The sequence below is a fragment of the Furipterus horrens genome, unplaced genomic scaffold (assembly GCF_987537825.1).
Source record: "Furipterus horrens unplaced genomic scaffold, mFurHor1.1.pri manual_scaffold_1, whole genome shotgun sequence".
Taxonomy (NCBI): Eukaryota; Metazoa; Chordata; class Mammalia; order Chiroptera; family Furipteridae; genus Furipterus; species Furipterus horrens.
In genome coordinates, this window is record NW_028327171.1 from 34,833,001 (window position 1) to 34,848,012 (window position 15,012).

Consider the following 15,012-nt stretch of genomic DNA (forward strand, 5'->3'; position numbering starts at 1 on the left):
CTGTTAGCCTGTGAAGAAAATGCTGTGGGAAATAGAGAAGGGAGTGACAAAATAGCTGGCAAGATTGTTGTGAGGAATTAAAAAAGTTAATATATGTGTAAATAATGAAATGTCATAGTCTTAGCTCTAATTATTATATTAACTCAGCAAACACCGCATTTACATTGGTATTCGGCGATCCCTTGCAGAACGTGCAATCCTCGCCTTTTAGGAATTGCTAGTTCTAAGTCTCAGACTTCTGTAGTCTGGCTGAACCCAAATAAGTTTTTGGATAGTTATGCAGACCTAGGAGGGACAAGGAGGCTCCCACAGCTCCAGAGAATCTGAGATTGTAGCTGCGGTTATATTCTATCGTTTACGGTTGTGGGCGGGTCCCAAATCCCCATGTGGTCCCGACATCATTGACATGGCGGAATCCCCCATCAAGCCCTCCTGGTAGTTATTTGAGCGGCAGCGGCGGCGGCGGCGGCCGGAGGAGGAGGAGGAGGAGGAGGAGGAGGAGGAGGAGGAGGAGGAGGCGGAGGCGGAGGAGGAGGAGGAGAGCGGCGACGGCAGCGGTGGCGGGAGCTGCGGGGAGGACTGTAGGGATCCTCTGGTCTGCCAGCTGGGAAGGCGTGGCGACCCGGTGTGTGGCGCGCCCGGAGCTCCGCTTTTCAGCTCTCGGGAAGGTAAGGCGTGCAGAGGCGGGAGACTGGAGGGGACCCGGACCCTGCGTTTCGGCCGCCCGGTCCCGGCGCGCTGGAAAGCCCCGGCCGGACGCCGAGTCCGCCGAAGTGCATTCCTGTCTCGGAGCGCTCCGGGCGTGCCGGGCTTCCCAGGGAAAACTTGGCGCCACAGTGCTGGGGCGCCCGCGCTCGCCTGGATACCTCGGGAACGGATCGGCCTCCGCTCTGGGGCCGCGTTAGGCTGGGCTCCGGTGCCCGGTCAGTCCCCTCAGCTTGCCAGGGCTTGGAGGAGGGAAAGAAACGGGTAGATTCTTCTTGATGAAAAAAAAAAAAAAAATCTGGGCAATGGCTCCCGGGCTCTCCCTTCTCCCCCGCCCCCCGTCCTTCCAAACCTTCCCAGCAGAATCCGCTCCCCCTCCCGGAATCTCCGCTGCAGGAACGCGGCCCGGGAGGGGGAGGGCGGGTGGAGGGGCCGAGGAATCTTCGACGTGTCACTTTCTGAGGCTGTAGATTTCCATATGGTGGAGGCTGGAGAGCGTGCGTGCGAACTGGGCTGAAAGTTGGGGCCCGCCTATCTGCGCCGGGCGGGGCGGGCCGGGCCGGGACCTGGGACCCGCGGATGCTGGCGGGGAGGGTCCTGAGTCCGCGCCGGCCCCCCGCCCCCGGCCTGGCCTCTCCGGGACACTCCCCGCCTCGCCACTGGCCACCTCCGGGCGCGCCACGTCCTCCCTCCTGTCCTGCCCCCTAGGCTCCCCCCGGGCTGGGGGCGGTAACCGGCGGCCGCGGCGGGACTCGGCGAGCCAGGCGGCTGGAAGCTCGGGCAGGGGAGCGGGACGCGGCGGGAAGCAGCGGGCGACCCGGTGTGTGGGCCAGCGTAGCTCCGGTCAGTGGGTCATTCTGAGGGGCGCCCCGACCGGGGATAGGGCGGGCGGGAGGAATCCGAGCCCCGAGGCGGCCGGGAGGGGCCGCGCTGACCGTTTGGTGCCCGCGGCGGGGCGGGGGCCGGCCGGCGTGTGATGGGCCTGTCACTCGGGCGGAAATTGGGGCCTTATGTTGTGTCCGCGAACTTTCCCAAAGGTCAGCTCTCGGCGCCCCCTGGGAGCCTGAGCACCCGGTCCCAGTGCCCCGGGAGACGGGGGCAGGGCCGCTCCGCGGCCCCTTTGGCGGAGAGGCTCCCAGGAGTGCGCCGTTGGAGTTGGGAGCTTTTCGAATCTCAACTCCTGCGCTGCCATCCCTGATGAAGGGAAGCAATGGCATTTTATCCAAGACAGTGCCGTTTGCGGACTTCCTTAAAAGTTACAACTTTTCCTTTTCTCTTCAGCCCAGCATTTTCTTGAAACAAAATTTGGAATTTGGCCAGGATGGGCCGACGCTGGGCCCCTAAATCCACACGTTTATCTCTCCATCCTTGTTGGTTTCTAGTCTCCCTCTCCTTCTTCCACCCAGGCTTAATCATTTTTTCTTGGAACGCGAGACGTTCTTTTGGGTGGGCACCCACTGATTGCTTGTCTAATTTTTAATGTGCAGTTAATTTTATTTGAATTTCCTCTAGTTTCCAGGCCCTGCTCAGGAAAGCAAAGGGAGAGAGAATAAGCCACTTTTTTTTTTTTTTTTTTTTTTAAAGTATGGAGAGAGGTGGGGCATTGGGAAAGGGGAGGCACGGTGGTTATGGGCAAAGAGTCTGAGAGAGCAGACAGACCCGGAAGAAAAGGAATCTGCTCTGGAATAACACTTATTTTTGAGGCTTCAGGCCTTGGGCAAAAATACACCGCTCTGTTCTGATTTCTGCTGCCTGAGTTCCTCTTCCATTCTTAAGTTAAAGTTGTGATTCTCGTGTCTGGTCAACACGGGTCTGGGGTGGGGTAGGGGGAGAGGTCTTTAGCTTATAGCAGCTGCGACCCTGGTTTTGTGCCTTGCGTGGGGGTTCTCGGCTCCCCCTTGGAAGTGGGCTATGTGGACCTAGTGTTGAGTGAATTTCCTGGCTCCCTGGGAGCAGCTGTTAGTGAGGGTATGCTTCTGTTCCTGTAGGGGGACTTCATCCACAAGGCGGTTTAATTCTCGCTATGTTAAGACACTGGAGGGTCGCCCACAAGCTGGCTCTGAATGAGGTATAGCTGGTTAAGAAAAAGTCATTAAAATTTGTACTTAAACTTGCATGTGCTTTGAAAGTGTTTTGGTTTAAATGTTTCCAAAAGAAAAAAAAATCATCTGTAAAGATAGTGTTTATTTAAAAGAGATGTTAAAACTGCAAGATATCATCATGGAATAGGGGGTTGTAGCTTCTAATTACAGTATATACAATTTCAGAAAGATATTCCGGTAACCTTTTAAGACAGACTTTATAAATAGCTCACATCAGACCATGGCTATATTGCAGAGCCAGTCTTCTGGGGTTTCAGGAAGAATGGTTTGGGATTAGTTAGGAAGCTCTAGGAAACCTAGGTAGTACTTTACTCAGTAGGAGTTTGTGCACCTTTTGCTTAACACTTCATATAACGTGGTGGAATTTGATAGCCTCCTTAGATGTTAACCAGAAGAATTTCCCCATAATTTTCACTTTTAGAAAAATGAGGCCTCAGGAAGGGAAGTGACTGGTTCAGGGTTACCATTGCAGATTAAAATCCAATATAGGATTGTAATAACAGCTACTCTTTCCTGGATATCTGATGCATAACACTGTGTTGCGCTTTAAGTGTTACTAAAATTCTAATGACAGTCTTTCAATTTAGGTGATATTATGGACATTTTACAGACGAGGGCATTGAGCTTCATAGAAATTAAGTAACTTGCATAATAGAATTTTCTTCATTGATGGAAATCTATATCTGTGCTGTCCAATATGGCAGCCACCAGGCATATGAAGCTGTCGTGGGTTTGAAATGTGACTAGTAGGGACCGAGGAACTGCATTTTAAATTATTTACTTCTAACTGTTTTAATCTGCTACTTGTGGCTAGTGGTTACCATATTAGATATCGCAGCATAGAACTTCTTGACATCTAAATCTATTCACGATGAACTGGGTCATATTGCTAGTTCAGTTTTCCCCCCCACACCACCAGGAGGTGCTTAGAGTCAGCTCATAAATGAAATTTCAATTCTGAATTACCTATAGCTCAATTTTGCTTTCACACTTTGAGTGAATCAAATACTTAAAAAAAAAATGCTTGCATGTCATATTAAAAACTGATGGGCAAAAACTTTATATGACATTTTCTCCTTTGGTTGAAATAATTGTTTATAGGAATTGCTGAAAAGGCAGTCAGCTTGTTGGTTATTTTAGTGTAATAAAGGAGTGTAAATAGGAGGCAATATGAAAAATCACTGATGGGGAGTTGGAAAAAAAGATGCCCTAATACTCATGTTTACTTTGTTCATTGAGTGATTCTTCTCAAATGACTTCATAAGTGTCAGGTAAATAATATAGCCAAACCATCATTCAGTTTTCCTTATGTAGGTGCACAATTAACCTGAAAGATTAAAGTCCTTGTTTTACTCTCAAGGAATAAAATGCAAATATAAAACACTAGATTCACTTATGAATTGGGAAGAATATGCTTAAGATGAAGAGAAAAAGTAAGAAACTTCTTCTGGTGACAAATGGTCAAATAGTTCTGTGGTTAGAGGATTTAATTTAAATCTATTGCATTTTAGAATTCATTTGGTAAAAGGAATTTCAACAACTCTAATTTTGTGAGAAATAGTAAAGATTCCAACCACCGCTAAACTAAGCATTTATCAGGAGAAGACAAATGATTAATCTTTTTTTATTAGGATTTTTAAAGAGATAATTTCTAGGTTCAGTATAAATATATCCGAATCTGCTGTACCTCAGTATAAATATATCTGAATCTTCAGTACCTTTCACAGTATTGTACTGCCTAGGGATAATTGCAGTTCATAAGTCTGACTAGAGCTTTATGATCCTGACTACCTGGAAGAGTAAATCAGCTTCAAATGTTCTGTATTTTAGTGTTGTGTGAATTGCTGGCCTTCTGCTCTTTGAAATTTATAAATTCAACTATAGGTAAGGAAGGCATCTGTCAATGAAACTGTTCGGGTAGCTGAAACAGCCTGTTCTACCCATTGCTGCCGTTGCGGATCACAGGGAACAGTTATTTTCGAGGAACAAGGATGAGAAAACCATGTTATAAATAGGATTATAGTATTCTTGTGAATGTGATAAATATAGGAAATATGATTTAACTCATGATGTATAGTTCCATTTGTAAAACATCAAGGTGCTTAATACAAAAGAGAGATAGTAAAGATGTTGAAATGATGGTACTTAAAAGATAAAGATGTTGAAATGATGGACAAAGTTTAGAAATCTTATACCTCTAGTGAGGGCCCCATCTGAGCATCAATTGAAAATCAGACTGTGTAGTCTGTCAAAGCCTTTACTTTTTAGCTGTCTGTCCTTGATAAACTTTGAACCACTCTTAGTCTGGGTTTCCTCATTTTAATTTAAGAAGAAAACATCTTGTATACAGTTTTTCAAATAGTTGTCACAAGGGATTAATGAGTATGTATTGAAAAGTGTTTGGTAAAGCCTTACACAAACTCCATAGTTCTTTATATTCCACAGTTTTAAAACTGAGCTATTCCCAGTATTACTTTGTGTTTTCAGAAATCTACAGTTTGTGTCTGGACAGTTTGAAAAATTATTTATTTTTTTCTTTGTGAAGAGTAAAGTTTCAAGTTTTAGATTGCTGTGTTTCATTTTTTCCCCACTCCTAATGGAATAGTTGATTTGTGATCTCTCAGAAGTTTTACTGTATATAAATTGTCCTAGATTCACAGTTTTGGGAACTTTTTCCTCAGATGTGGCCTGTAGCTGGCTAGCATTTTGCTGAAGTGCATGGGACAGTCGGCTTGATTCAGGGTCGTTTTTGAGGTGAAGGGGGAAAAGTACAGTGTTCTAGAGGAAATTCCAGTATTGAATGATAGTGGCATAGGCTTTAGTCCTTGTATATTATCTTAGCCTATCATTTGAGCTTTCAATAAGTGTAGCTGGAGATGGCTTAAAAGAATCATTTTCAGTGTAGAGAATCTCTGCAGCCTACCTGTTTCCACTTTAGAAATTACAATTGCCTTACCTCACATTAATGAGGTTATTCCAGTAAATCAGAAATTTTGTGGTAAGACATTTTAAAGTAAACCTTAATTCTGATCATTACAGCTGCTGGGAATGTACTTACGTGGTTGAGGAGAAGTTTTAGTTTTTAGTTTTCTCTGAATGCCTTTGAATATAAGAAAATATTCATAAGCATATATATGTATATATTGCTTTAACCTATACAGTGTGGCATTATGTATTTTAAAAAGGCAGAGAATGCTTGAATCATTGTCACTAGACAGAGGTAGACTTCTTTAGAAGCCAAACACGGGCTCACATAGGAAGGGTGACCTGATGGTTGGTACCTGAGCTCTTGCAAGGTACAGCATATGAGAGGCCAGTCCCTGGTCATACGTTTATCCAGAGGGGAGCTGTTTATGTTGCAGGTTTAGTGTTAGAGATCAGACTTTGGTGACCAGAGGTATGTGGGGTGGGGGTGGAGACAGGCTCTTGGGAAGTTTTTAAAACAGGTTAGATTGTGATTAGCCAGTGCAGGTGGAGATGTTTCTCAGTTTAAATTTAAAATTGGATCAATCCTTGAGTCTTTTTCTCTTTTTTGTCCCTGGTTTGAGATATGCAAGTCTAGCATTCTGTGATTCTAGGATTTTCATTTTCGTATCCTTGGGTGATGGGCGCCCTTGGCAATACTCTGTCACTTCAGGTGTTGGCTCCTCATATGTTTTGTTTCTATAACATTACCACTGCTTGTTAGTTTTTAAATAACTTGAGGGAGAAGATTTTAGTGAGATGGTGTTAAATCAAAGTTAGCATTTTAGGTTCTAGTAAGTATCAATATTTAGAGTGTCCCCTGTATTAAATGAGTATATTTGAAGTTTAAAATTAATTTTACTTCATTCACTTGTTTATTGACTTAGAAGCCATTTATTGAGTTTTAGACTAGGTTTGTTGTTAATGGAATATTCTACTCTGTTCTGACTTTTTTTTTGGCAAATGCAAGGGATTTTTGTTTACTTACAGGGGTACTTTGCTCATATTTTTGGAATGTTGTGTAGAGAACTGTCTACCACTAACTCCTAGGGCAGGATGGTGGCAACTTTAATTTATGCTCCTTTCTTTGAAATTTGAGAAATGTTAAAATTGAAGCACCTACAGGCTTTGTTAGAAACTACTGTTTTTTTTAGATTTTAAGGCTTCTAATATATCCCTGTTTTGACTCTGGGAGATAAAGATTTTTATAAAGGCAGCCAATGAGGAAAATTTAAATAAAGTTGGTATAATACTAACTCATAGTATTATAAAATTATAAGACGCTCTGTTGAAATGATTGTCTAGAAAAATTGTCTTTATATATGAGCAACTGCAGTGTGTTTGAGAAATAATTGAAGGTTTTAAAATCCCAGGAAATAACATGATTTAATTTATTCTTAAGGGACTCAGATTCTCCACAGCTGGTGAGAGAGGGGTCTCTATTAAACATAACTCCATTGTTCTGGATGTAACTAATTAGGAATTTGCAATTATCCTGGCAAGTCTAGCATAAAGTTTGGCTTCCTATTTTATATGAAAAGGTTTTACTGTAACAAGTTTAAATAGATCTTAAGGGAGGATATTTACCTATTTAGGAGAACTTAAGCACCTTGGAAAAATCAGTTTACTTAAAGCAATGTAAAACTGCTGTATGGGTTGAAGCTGGTTCTACTGCTTTGCTTTTTAGAGATACAGGGCCCTTGGAAGTCATTGGACCACCACGAAATAAATGTTGATCTGCTCAATATCATCACATGAACGAGGAACAATTTACCAGCAAAAGTCAGTTTTATATTTCTGTCTGCAAAATAAGCCACAACAAGGAAAGATCCACGTTCTCCATCTCACCCCATCCCCACCAATAGACTTCTTCATCTATGCCTGTGGATTGTTTTGGAGGTTTTCTGTTGACTTTTTTTTTTTTTTGCAATCTGTTAATTTCTTTGTCACCTGTAAGCACTTGATGGCAGATTGGTGAGAGCAGGTGTTAAAGATTTAAGAACATCATTCCTTTTAGCTACCTCTCTCTCCTGCCTCCTGGTTTGGGCAAAGTTGTGGCAATTCCTGTGAAAAGTACTTAGATAAGCCCAATACGCAGTCTCCTCCTTCACCTTTACTAAAAGGAAGACCTTCCTGGGCAGGTTAGTTTAGTTCCAGGTACTGTGTGAATTAATGGTTAGAAGAGTAAATTTCTTTAAAAATATCTCAGAATATTTACATCCAGTTACTCAGACATTAAGTTTTCTAGCATGTGACTTTTTAGGGTTCATATTAACCAGTTTTTACAGTACAAATTTTATATATAGGATACTTAATATAGTTTTAGGATATTATGATCCTTTTTCTCTTGTATTTTAGTTTTCAACATGTTTTGTATCTCCTGTTGTTTGTGTTTAAGAGGAAAATACTAAAAGTCTTTAGATATTGCTGTTTCTGATTTTTCTGTTGTGCTTTTTCTTAGGAAAAATAATGACTTAGAATAATGAAGGTAAACATTCTGAATTAATGAATCAGAAAATACTTAAAAGTATATTGAATTGGAACCCTGCTTTATTGCTGTTGGGAATGAAAAAGGTATACCTGCTGTGGAAAACAGTTTTGCTGTTCCTCAAAAAGTTAAACACGGATTTACCTAGCTATTCCATTTGTAGGTATATACCCAAAATAATTGAAAGCAGGGACTTAAATATTTGTACACCAAGTGTTTACAGCAGCATTATTAGAATATCCAAGAGGTGGAAACAACTCAAGTGTGCATTCACAGATGAATGGATGAACAAAATGTAGTATGTACATACAATGGGATGTTATTCAACTATAAAAGGAAGAAAGTACTGACACATACCAAAATGTGGATGAACCTTGAAAATAGTATGTTAAGTGAAATGAGCCCCCACCCCCACCCCTCGCCCCCATTGCAGTGTAAAGGGAGATTCCCCTTAGGCCATTTTTGGAGATCAGACTTACCTTCTTATACTAACTTGATTTGAATTTTTGAGGAGACTGTCTAAAAGAAATAGTTCTCTGGAGGGAAAAAAAAAGACATTTTAATATTTAGATGAACCAGGTAGTTTATCCACAGACCATGTAGGCACATACAAATAATCTATCCTGAATTTTACTGAGTTATTTAAAAACCAGCGATAGGAAGTACAATTAGACCTGTTATATTTTCTAACCTTTAAACATTCAATTTTGTCATTTTAAGTACTTTAGGAAAAACTTTGATTTCCGCTGAGAGAAATAGCCTAAGTCATCTCAGCTAATATTTTTTGGAAATGCATTAGATATTAACATTCTTCTTCCTTAAACTAGAACGAATTGGAAGGGGCTTGAGTGAAAGAAAGCATGTAGTATTCTGATGTATTCATCTGAACTTGTCTCTAGCATCTAATAATTTCATAGATGTTACTGTTTTCTGAGGGTTTTTTTTGTTGTTGTTCTGAGATATTGATGTTAAGTATGGGTAGATCATTTATGAAAAAATGGGGCAGACTTTTAAGTAATAGGATATAAAGCTTAAGTATCAGTTGTAAAGTGCATGTTAGGAATATTGAAAATAAATTCAAATGGAAATATTTTGTATACAGATAACCAGTTATAGGGAAAATTATATACTGAGTACTAGATAGTATTTGCCATTTATAATGGTTTATTAATTTCTGAATTCCTGGAAAACAGTAAGAAATTGCAAGGGTATGATGTTAGTGTGTATGTAAGCTTTGCTTTCTACATGGGTATATTTTCTTTGCTGTATATGTAAATGGCTTTCCCATCATTGTGGACCATTGTTGCGGTCTATTAATTACTCTAGGTAGGATCATCAGCAACTTATCAAAAGTTACTGAGAGTCATGGTCTCTATATTTAGTAGAGATAAGAAGAATTAAAACATCATGCTGACAGAGCATGTTCATTGATTTTTGGCCTACTTGAAAGAAAAGAGTGTCACATTCTATTTTGCATTGTGTTCTAGAACCATAATTTTAGGTAGTTTATTTTTTTCTTTTAAATTCTTTTAGTACTTTATCTATACTTTTAGAACATTTGTCCTTTTCAATGTTGTCTGATTGTCTCCTTGTCACTGCTACTTAAGTGTAGGGGTGATTACTGATTTAATTTAGAATCTTTCATGGTAAATGCATAGTAAATGTTCATTGGGTGCATGGATGGATAGACGGATGAATTCCTAGGTTGAGTGAGTCATTTAAATTTAGTTCTCCTCAGGCACTCCTACTGTAATTGATTTTCTTGAAGCATGGGCCATGTAGACCTTTTTGTGTTTCATAGTTTTTCTGAGTTTTTCCCTCATGGTAGGGAATCTTAACATTAAAGAAATGAAAACAATGAGTCACCTTCAGTGCAAACCTAGTCTCTCATTTGTTGCTCTTTCAAAGAAAGTTCTGCAGAGAATAGATGGGCTTTTTCATGTCTCCATTGTATTGCTAATTGATTTTGAAAATTTGAACAAATAGCTTTTAGTTCTGTTTTGTAAGAAAGTGGCCCTTGCTTTTGCATATTTTCCTTGTCTGTTGGAGTCAGCTGGGAATTATAAATTAAGGAAATTATTTTTTGAAGAAGGTAACTTTTCAGAGATTTTTGGTAATTAAAAATGATCCTTTTGTAGGGAAATTCTAGAAGGGAGACATTAAGGGACAGGAAAAACAAACGAACAGAATGTGCCTTGCTGAGATGTTGGGGGCCCAGCTGAGAGAGCTGATTCTGTTAGACTAGTGGCCAGAGTTTTTAGTGCTAAACTAAGTCTTGGAGAAGGGTCAAAGGGCATGTCATGGAAACCTGAGGAGAATGGCCTCAGCCATTTGAGCTGGAGTTAAAGCATGCCTGAGAAGAGGGAGCATTATAGGGATGTATGTGGGGTGTATGAGGGTAGAGAGGGCTCTTATTCTTTACGTCTGGAGGAAATCTGGAAATTTTTACTCAGTGTGTCAGGTGAATGAGATGATCAGACAAGTTTGGGAAACCCACGCTTGGAAAATTGGCCCTTTGAGTAATCTGTTCTTTTAACTTTTTTGACTGGAAAGAAGTGAGGTGAAAGGAGTACTTATGAGACCAGAGGACTCCAGTTAGGAACAAGGGCAGAATTGAAGGGATCTCAGAAGGATTTTTTTTTATCATCTTTGGGGTAAAATGATAACCATATCTTGACAGTTTTATGTAGAAATGAAGACACTTGTCATTTGTGCACTAAATTTCCAAACCCTCTGACCACAAGGCAGATGTAAAATGTTGTAGTGACCAGCAATTGTTGAGTACCTACCACATGCCAGGCACTTTCATACACACACATACACCCCATATTCATTAAACTAACTCTGGAAGGTACATATTATCTCTATTTCTGTGTTTTTCCAGTCTTCGCAGCAGAAACTGGTACATATCAGGCATCCCGTAAATGTTTGTTGAGTGAACTCAGATTAGAAGACATGCTCAGAAAGCTCAAAAAGGTTAAGAAGATTTCCTAGACTGATTGCAGAACTTTTTCAGCTGTATCACACCGCTTCTCAGTAGTTCACATTAAAAATCTTCTTTGTATCTCCAGACTTGGAACAGTGTCTGTTTGTGTTCCCAGGGAGTTGAATGCTAAGTATTAGTTGAGTGCCTTCCATGTGTTCAACCTGTCTACTGTCCAGAAACCTAAACTTTATCTTTGAAACAATAATAATATGCTGGACACTTCCCAGGAGGGAGGTTTATCTAGATTGTTTTCTGTAATAGCAACTTAACTTTGAAACCAGAGAATAAAAGTATACTTCCTAGAAAGTAATATATAGGAAACACTATAGTAAAGGGAATGGGAAAAATCTGGAACAGTTGGTTAAGAACTGGTAGTGTTTTACTTTTTTCAGACATTTGAAAACCTCTCGTGAAGGGGGCCTTTTCATTTAGTGGCAATACGGTTTTGTCTATCTTAGATCCCTCTCCTCAATGCCTTTCATTTATGTCAATTTATATAGAGATCCTGTATTATAATTTGCACCTGGAAAAGCAAGTCCTCCTATTGCTAATACTAACACTTTCTCCTCTTTGAAGGTTACTAGTTGGTAGCCTTTGGTTTGCACCAAAGGCAGCCCCAGGGATGAGGCAGCACAGAACTGACTAGAACTGCCTCATCTCTGTGAGCTCAAAGAGTAGCTCGTGTGGTTAATAAAAGGTGACCTCAGGATTCAGAGGAGCCCTGTGCTTTCCCAGATGGCCCAGGCTAAACCTGGGGAGCTGGCAATCTTAAATGCTTCCTTTGTTAGAAATCATGTAGCTCTCTACTCCATCTTTAGAAAGTGAGTTCACTGAAGGTGAGTTAAGGACAAGGCTCCGAAGTGGGACCTGACTTGCTTTCTTTCTTTACTTGAGCTTGTGTAGGGTGGTGTGGATGAAGAGACTAATGCAGATGCAGCCCCCGAGGCGGTATTGCCTGAAAACTGTTTCTCCCACCTTCACAGAAATGCTTCTTAAGGCCCAGGAGGAGCTGTGTGCTTCTCTGGGGATTGTGTTTCTGTGAAATGCTGAGGTCTGTTAGAACCATGTTCTCTTATTTCTCTAAACTTCTGTTCAAGAGGGAATGCTAAAACTCCCCAAGGGCAGCACCCCAGAAAAGTGCTCCTCAATACTGATCTGATCATAGCACCCTTTCAGGGATTCCTGGTGGTGATCCTCAGGGCACTGATTACCTGCCATAGGATGGAGCTAACTTTCGAGAGTACTTAACTTTTAAAATCTGTTTTATACCCTAAGATGTAAAGAAAACAGTTTAAAGCATCTATAAACATAGGAATTTGTTTTAATTTTAGGATTTGGACATTTTACTTGCTTATAATATTTTAAATTGCTTGGACCCTCTTCTATGTAACTCTTCATACACTATTACCTAAAAATGGAGATTTACTTATAATTTTGGGTAAGGGACACTAAAACTTGCCCATGTGTATACATTTATGTTCCAGGAAATTATAAAATCAGTAGCCTTGAGCCTCTGAGGAAGGAAGTTCAATTTTAAAAATGCTGTCTTTTTAATTTATTTAAAGTTTATTGGAGGAGGGAAATGGACGGGTAACACTTTTTAAGGCTTATATTTTATTTCAGGCTTTAATTAGCATCAGATAACTTAATTTACCTGGAAATTTATTTATTAATGAAGAAACAGTTATTTCTAGGTTTATTTGATTTTAACACATTTTAATCCTGCTATATGATTGCTGTGCTGTAGCTTTAACTGGATCTTAATACTTCTGACAATTTGAATACTTCCAAAAGGTAGCTTTTTACAATTTTGCCGTTTGCTGGTTATATTAAATTTAAACATGGAAACAGTGTTAACTTCCTATTTACATTTCACTTTCCCATTCTCTTAAGTTTCTAGTTCTCAGAAGTTTGTTTAAACCTATTGGAGCATATAGCAGCTGGCTAAAAGGAGAAAGAATTGAGGTTTCAAATAAATTTCTCTGGAAAAGTACCTTAGCTTGAATTTATTTGGAGTAATTTTAGGCCCCAAGTGTTTGCCATTAACTTCCGAGTTTTGCAAGTTTTCCTTCCTTTTGTGATGACAGGGATTGTAGAAGTGGGTAGAGGAGACGGGGTCAGGGATTGGAAAGGATGCACGTGGCACCAACGAGGGTGAGCGAGTTCGTTCCTATTTTGTTTCACGTGGGATAAGTTTTCTGAATTCTAGTTTCCACTGAGTCATCGGTGAGTTCAGTAGAGGGACAATTGTATCCTGCCGTCAGATGTTCTGCTTGGCAGATTAATGAAGAACCCACCTTTCTTTTTTTTTTTAAGTGTTAAAAAAAAAACACAACAACTTTATTTTTTATATAGATCACTGTATTTGTATATCTTCAGTCAGTTTCAATTTTAGCCAAGAAATAACTTTCGCAACATTTTTCATGAAAAAGCGTAGTGTGATTTTCTAGAAAGTTTAATTGAAAGATATGTTAAATCAAAAGGAAACATCTTTTTAGAGAAACTGTTCTTTAGCTCTTGTCTAAATATAACAGCAGCTTATCACATACAGTTTTCATATTGAAGGGCATGGGAAACTACTTGCTTAACTTGGAATTAATATTTTTGGTAAGAAGGTAAATCCTTGACCATTATTTATAATGAGATGAGTAAAACTGAGACCTGAATTTGCAGCCCCACTGGGCAGATTTCTAACTCTGACTTTGGCTGAGTTTCTCAATCTCAGTGGTTTTGTCTGTTGAAAGGAATTGTTAGGACTATTTGGCTCGGCAAGTGCTTTGAACAAGCTGCTATCTTTTATTCACTGACTACAGATAGATTTAGTTGCTGGACATACTTCATAATGGGATAATAGTTATTTTAGACTATTCCTCAGTTACCTGAAAAGTGTATAGGAATACTAGCCACTGACTGCCCGAGTATCCTTGGTTCAAGTGACCGCTTTGCAGCTCCTTCCTACATTAATTGAGCTGTTTACCTTAGTGTAAGGTAAGGTGGTATGGGCATAAAATGAAAGAATATATGTAAGAAAAGTACTTTGGGGAAACACAAAGCATGTCTGAATGCCACACAGCACTTGCGGTAATTATTATAAGCGCACTTCTACCAATATTTTTCTTCTTCCCCGCCCCCTCAAAGAGAGGCTGTCCCTTTTCAAGTAGCTATATGACAACTCTGCTTCCTCTCCTAAGTCTAGGATCAAAGGAATGTTGCAATAAAGGAAAGTCACTCCCTCCCATTCCCACTTTTTTGTGTGTGTGTGGATTTTTTAAAAACTTTTTGAGAGAAGATCAGGCCTTGACATTAGTGGGCGAAACCATGGGGCTCCCAAGACTCGCCTTTCATCTCTGGGTCACCGCCGCAGACGGTGTCCTTCATCTCTGTAATGGCGTGCAAGCATGCCACTGCTGGGAGCAGTGACTGCGGGGTGAGGCCTTTCAGTCTTTCTAGAAATGTTAGCTACTTTTGCTGGTTATTGTTCGGATGCTCATTTCTTTGGAGCGACATAGAATGTTTTGCAGAGGTGTCAATGACTAGAGTAGTTTGCTGTGGCAGTGCCTAAATCTCACCAACTCCTTGTAAAGTAGAAGACCTGCTCCAAAAAAGTAAGAGAAGAAAAATAAAGCTGAATTTTAGCTGGTTGTTTACTGGCACGGTTGTTCCAGACCTAAACACAGTTAATGGAAAGGATAATAGGAATTGGAGCCTGTCTTGCTCCATGAGAGTGAATGAGCCAGTGTTAGACCTGACTGTTGGAGAAAAAAAAA

The 15,012-nt window shown here is 40.4% G+C and overlaps 1 protein-coding gene across 3 annotated transcripts in view; it reads left to right on the top strand.

Moving 5' to 3' along the window:
- The first annotated feature begins 548 nt into the window (after positions 1–548).
- The window catches only part of FNDC3B (fibronectin type III domain containing 3B), a 323,327-nt gene continuing 308,863 nt past the window's right edge, over positions 549–15,012 (top strand). For 2 of the 3 annotated variants that reach the window (XM_090273940.1, XM_090273959.1), the window contains exon 1: positions 549–668. The gene's annotated coding sequence lies outside the window, so the exon portion shown is untranslated. Of the gene's footprint in view, positions 669–1,444; positions 1,549–15,012 lie in introns of those variants that run through there. The other variant, XM_090273949.1, reaches the window with a different exon arrangement.